Source organism: Muntiacus reevesi, chromosome 5 (genome assembly GCF_963930625.1).
Source record: "Muntiacus reevesi chromosome 5, mMunRee1.1, whole genome shotgun sequence".
Lineage (NCBI taxonomy): Eukaryota > Metazoa > Chordata > Mammalia > Artiodactyla > Cervidae > Muntiacus > Muntiacus reevesi.
In genome coordinates this window covers 30362382-30368835 of record NC_089253.1, presented here as the reverse complement: position 1 = coordinate 30368835, position 6454 = coordinate 30362382, and the positions used below count along the sequence as shown (strand labels likewise).

The 6454-nt window shown below is 38.7% G+C and overlaps 1 pseudogene; it reads right to left on the bottom strand.

Moving 5' to 3' along the window:
• Nucleotides 1–1452: 1452 nt before the first annotated feature.
• On the bottom strand, nt 1453–2050 carry LOC136169018 (cytosolic iron-sulfur assembly component 2B pseudogene; annotated as a pseudogene).
• Between the last annotated feature and the right edge of the window lie 4404 nt (nt 2051–6454).

Here is a 6454-nt window from a genome sequence, read left to right as displayed (position 1 = left end):
GTGAGTTTCCTGGCTATATTTTAAATTTAGTGAGTTTTGTCTTTCAGTAATTGATATGTTAGGTATGCAGAAAATCAGTAAGAATATAGTTGATCTAAGGAGCACTATGAACCAACTTGAGATATTTGACATTTATAGAATTCTCCACATAACAGTTACTAGCTACACATTCTTCTCAGGCTTTCATGAAACATTTACTGATGGTGTGGACCATGTTCTGAACCAGATCATAAAACATATATAAAACTATTTAAAAGAATAGAAATTAGAAAAAGTTATTCTTAGACAACAATGGAATTAAATTGGATATAAATAACAGAAAGTGAAAGTGAAAGTCGCTCAGTCGTGTCTGACTCTTTGTGACCCCATGGACTATACAGTCCGTAGAATTCGCCAAGCCAGAATACTGGAGTGGGTAGCCTTTCCCTTCTCCAGGGGATCTTCCCAACCCAGGGATTGAACCCAAGTCTCCCACATTGCAGGCAGATTCTTTACCAGCTGAGCCACAAGGGAAGCCTGAGAATACTGGAGTGGGTAGCCTATCCCTTCTCCAGTGAATCTTTCCGGCCCAGGAATTGAACTGGGGTCTCCTGCATTGCAGGCGGATTCTTTATCAACTGAGCTGTCAGGGAAGCCCCAAATAACAGAAAGGTAACTAGAAAATCTGCAAATATTTAGAAATTAAATAGCATTAAATTTCAAATGGGTCAAAGAATATGTCTCAAGAGAAATTTTAAAACAGTTTAATGAAAATGAAAATATAATTTATCAAAATCTTTAGGATGTATCAAAGGCAGGGCATAGAGAAAAACATATAGTATTGAATGTGCACTAGAAAAAATAAATAAGTAAATTAAAAAAAATCCAAAACAGATAACCCAAACTTCCATCTTATGAAACTAGAGAAGGAGTAAATTAAGACCATGCAAAGCAAAGATACGATATCAATTAGAGTAAAAAATCAATGACATTGAAAACAGGAAATCAATAGAGGAAACAAGGAAACCAAAAGATGGATTCTTTCAAAATATCAATAATATTGATGGACCACTAGCTGGACACAAGTTATTAATACTAAAAATTAAAAATGAGATATTACTATTGATCTCCTGGACATTATAGGGATAATAAGGTAATATTATGACAACTTTATGCATATATGACAATTTTATGAATTTGATAACTTTAATCAAATGGACAACTTTCTTGAAAGATACAATCAAAACTCACAGAAGGGAAAAGTAAATGATCATAATATGTCTACAGCCACTAAAGAAATTGGATAAGAACTTTTTAAAAATAAAAACACAATTCTTCAAAAAAGAAGAGAGCACTAATGAATTATACCAAACATTCAAACAAGAAACTACAACTCTCAATAATATCTGCCAGAAAATATAGAAGGTACACTTCCTAACTCATTTTATTTATTTATTTTTTAAATGAATATAATTTAAGGGTTTATTACAAAATGCAAAATGTTTGCTTCTTATTGTCAGTGATTTAAGAAAACGAGGCCATGAGCCCTGTGTAGGGCTGGGAGCAAAATCCAGGCTCAAGACCGAGCTGATAGACACTGGTTCACAACCTCAAGCAGGTGGGTGTTCCCTAGGGCGGCTGCCACCAGCTCTTCATCCGCAAGCTGCTTGTTCACTGCATGTTCCGAGGCATGGGTCCCTGGTGTAATGCGCACATCCATCTTGAAACGCTGGGGAAGGGATCACAGAAGCTTAACTTTGATGGACAGGCCAATAAGGGTGGCCATACTGCGGCGTGGAATGTGGGTGTGAAGGCCGCGGCCACTGTGCTCTCGGGGTCGCTCACCTGGACCCGGACTTGCTCTACTGCGTTTAATTCTTCTAGCGTCAGGGGATGCTCCGGGTCATTGATGGAGCGAATCAGATCGAAGGTCTCGCGCGCGTCGATGCTGTCTGGAACCTGCTCGTCCTCCTCGCCCGCGGTCACAGGCCGGTCCCCAGAGCGCTCGTAGATGAGGGGGTTAGAGTTCTCCAGGAGACCGCCCCCCATCCCGCCGCCGCCCACCATCTCGGAACCGTAGCATGCACTTCCCTAACTCATTTTATGACTGCTGCTGCTGCTAAGTCACTTCAGTCGTGTCCGACTCTCTGTGACCCCATAGACGGCAGCCCACCAGGCTCCCCCGTCCCTGGGATTCTCCAGGCAAGAACACTGGAGTGGGTTGCCATTTCCTAAGGTTTCAATGTGTGAAAGTGAAAAGTGAAAGTGAAGTTGCTCAGTCGTGTCCGACTCTTGGCGACCCCATGGACCGCAGCCTACCAGGCTCCTCCATCCATGGGATTTTCCAGGCAAGAGTACTGGAGTGGGGTGCCATTGTCTTCTCCTTTATAAGACTAGTACTACCTTAATGCCAAAATGGATGAAGACATTATAAGAAAGGAAGTCCACACAGCAATATTACTCATGAATAAAAATGCACAAGTCCTCAACACAATAATAGCAACTTAAGTTTAACAATATACAAAATAAATAATAGACAACGGTGAGTTGAATTAATTCCAGGGATGCAAGGCTCATTCTTCATTTGAAAATTAGTCAGTGTCATCCAATATATCAACGAGCTTAAGAAAAAATCATTTTATCACGTCAATTGGGCACTTTTCCCTTAAGATCAAGATCAAGGCAAAGATGTCCACTGTATTTATATTTATCAATATGCTGGAATTTCCAGCTAGGGCAATTAGACAAGAAAAGGAGACACAAAGATTGGAAAGGAAGAAATAAAACTGACATGATTTGCTATGTAGAAAAATCCAAAGTAGAAACAAAAAGCAAGTCCTGGAACTTATAAACATACATGCAAAATAAGGTTGCAAAATACAAGTTTAACATATGAAAGTCAATTTATTTCCTATATACTCACAATTAGCTATTTAAATTTGAATAAAAACAAAACATTAACATTACAATAAAACTAAAGTCATGAAATACTTAAGCCTATATTTACTACTAGGTCTATATGCAGGAAATTATAAAATTACAATGAAAAAATCAAAGATCTAAAACAGTGGAGAGATATTCCATGTTCATGGATTGGAGAGTTTTAGTATTTAGTATTTAGACATTTAGTAAGATGTCAATTCTTTCCAACTCTATATTCAACAAAATCCTAATGAAAATCCCAATAATATATTTTTCAGATATTGGCAACCTGTTTCTAAAATTTATGTGGAAAGGCACAAGACTAAGAATAGCCAACAGATACTGGAGGAGAAGAACAAAGATGAAGGGTTCATATTATCTATTTTCAAGACTTACTATAAAAACACAATACTCAAGATAGCATGAACTAGAAAAAAATAGGCATGTAGATTAATAGAAGAGAGGGCCCCCCAAAAGTTGACTATGTTAAAAAATATAGTCAATTCATCTTTAACAAAAACACAAAGGCAATTCAATGAAGAAAGGATAGTCTTTCATCCAGCAGTGCTGGGATAATTGAATATACATTTGCAAAAAAAAAAAAAAAGAACCTAGAACAAACTTTACACATTTCCCAGTGTTGAACTGAAAATAGATCTTAGACCTAAATGCGAAATGAAAACTACAAAACTTCTAGAAAACAAACTAACAGGAGAAAATTTAAGTTACCTTAGATCTGGTAGTAAGTTGTTAGATGTAACATCAAAACTATCACCCATGTAAGAATAAAAAGTTGGACTTTATAAAAATTAAAACCCTCTACTCTGAGAAAGACACTATGAAGAAAATGGAAAGAAAGCCACAAACTGGGAGAAAATATTTACAAAACACACATTTGATTTAAAAAAACATTCAAAATATATGAAATAATTTTAAAACACAAAAATAAAAAAAAATTAACAAAGCAATTAAAAAATGGGGAATAGTTTGACAGATACTTCACCAAAGAAAATATACAGATAGAAATTAAGCATTATGAAGAGCTTCTTAACATCATTTGTCATTAGGGAATTACAAATTAAAACAATGAGATACTAGTACACACCTAAATAGCTAGAGTTTTGGGAAAAAACAACAACAACAGCTAACAATCCTAGTTGGCAAAGATGTGGAGCAACAAGAACTGCCAATCATTGCTGATGAGAATGCACACTGAACAGATGCTGTGGAGTCCGGCGTGCAATTTCTTCCTGAGATAAACAGTCTTGCCACCAGATGCAGACAATGCACTTGTAGCTTTTCACACAACTGATTTTAAGTCCTGTATGGAGGAACTTTGAAAGAAGTGTTAAGGCTAAGTGAAATAAGTCACACAGGGAAAGACAAAGTAGGATATATATGGAACCTAAAAAGCGCAGTTATAGAAACAGAGACCAGAATGGTAGTTAGCAGGGTCTACGCTGGTGTGAGAGCTGGAAAAGGGGGAGATTAAATCCAGCCTCTGTACCCTGACACTGCATTAAATCTCAGAGACAGTTTTGGGAGAAAAGAATAGCTTTCTTGTGTTGCCAGGCAAAGGGGCCCGCAACAAGAATTAGCCCTCAAAACTGTGTGTCCCCACCTGGAGGGGAGTGGTGAAGATTTTTTTATAGCAATGGTTCAAAGAGGGTGTGGTCAGTTTGTGGACGTTGTTCTGATTGGTTGGTGGTGAGGTAATCAGAAATCAGCATCATCTAGGTTCTGGTTCCAAATGGTCTGCATCCTTGTGGGCAGTATTCTGTTGTTAACCGTTAACTTCTCCTACCTGGTGTGGGTTTCAGTATCAGCAAAACAGCGGGGAGATATTGTTGCTTGTATCACTTGCTGGAGAACCAAGACCCTGTCCCGACTGCACTATTGGTTCTCTTGACTCCTTGTTTTTCCTTTGACTGTAATCCCCTCCCTTCCCTAATTTAACAACTGCTTGAGGGAAGGTCATGGAGGCTGAATGAAGCTTATTTCCTGTAATCAAAGAAATGGGGGACACAGGAAGACTTCTGTCCTCAGGAGCCCCACAGGGTCCGGCTCAGTATCAAGATGGTGGTCAAAGAGTACTAACTTCTTGTTACAGGATGAATAAGTTCCGGAGACTCTAATGTACTGCATAGTGATTATGTCTAATAATACTGTATTATATACTTGCAAATTAGCAAGAGAGTAAATGTTTTTACTACAAAAAGAAATGGTGATAATGTGATATGATGCAGGTGTTAGGTAATAACATTAGGGTGGTGATCGTTTTGCAATATATATGTGTATCAAATTAATACTTTTACACCTTAAACTTATGCAATATGACATTTCAATTATGTCTCAATAAAGCTGAGATACAGAACTTATATGCACACAAAAAAGCTTGCATATGAATGCAAGCAGGTTTATCTATAATATGCAAGAAATAAAGCAACAATTAGATCTTTTGATAGGTAAATGAATAAACAAACTATGGTATATCCACAAAACGAGATATTATTTGCTTTGTTGCAAAACTCCTATATATCCTAGTGCCCCCTGGCCCCCTCAGCACCCTCCTCCTCCCACACACACCAGAGCAGTTTTCTCAGGGCTACCTGAGATGCCAACTCCCAGGCTTGAAGTCCTAAAAATTTCCACCAAATAAAATGCAACTCTTCACTTTTTGTTTTTAAAGGGTGAGCCTTAATGTATGTAAATATTTTAGAAATTCATGAAGGAGGTCATGGGATATCAGGATGGAATACAGAATCTGACAGAACAACCTAACTTTATTATGAATACATGGAACACCTTGCTGAAGGAGATGAGGGAAAAGGTGCTGACCTATGTAACTGGGAATGGTGTCTGTAAGATTAAAGTCAACGGAGACTACATAAGTATTCATTCATGTCCAGCTGATAAAGATGTTCTCGCAGGGGTCCAGATGAACAATTCTGGTACTGCCATACATCTGCGTTTGAACTGAACAATTAAAATGATAGCAGATGGTAAGAGGCAGGTTACTCACTCATGAAGTGGCAGTTACTTATAAATAAGCAAGGGTAATATTAAGTAATAGTAATAACAGGGGAAAGTGAAAGTGTTAGTTGCTCAGTCATGTCCGACTCTTTGCAACCCCATGGACTGTAGCCTGCTGGGCTCCTCTGTTCATGGAATTCTCCAGGCATGGATACTAGGGAGGAGGGGGGGTTGCCATTTCCTCCTCCAGGGAATCTTCCTGACCCAGGGATCAAACCCGTGTCTCCTGCATTCATTGTAGGCATATTCTTTACTATCTGAGCCACCAGAGAACAATAATAGGGGAATCACTGACAAAAACCACCGTTCCTGGCCAGGCACCATAGTAGCCACTTACATGAGTTCTCTATCTTACAGTAGGAGGTCCTGATAAGGGAGATGGACCTGAGAAGCTACCACCTCCCAGGAAGGGGAAGGTCCAAAGGAGAGAGGAGACTCCAGTCCCTATTTCCTACTAACCTCCCTGAATCCTCCTTCATCTTCATCTATGTTGGCTGAGTGCCACCAGGAAAGACCCTGA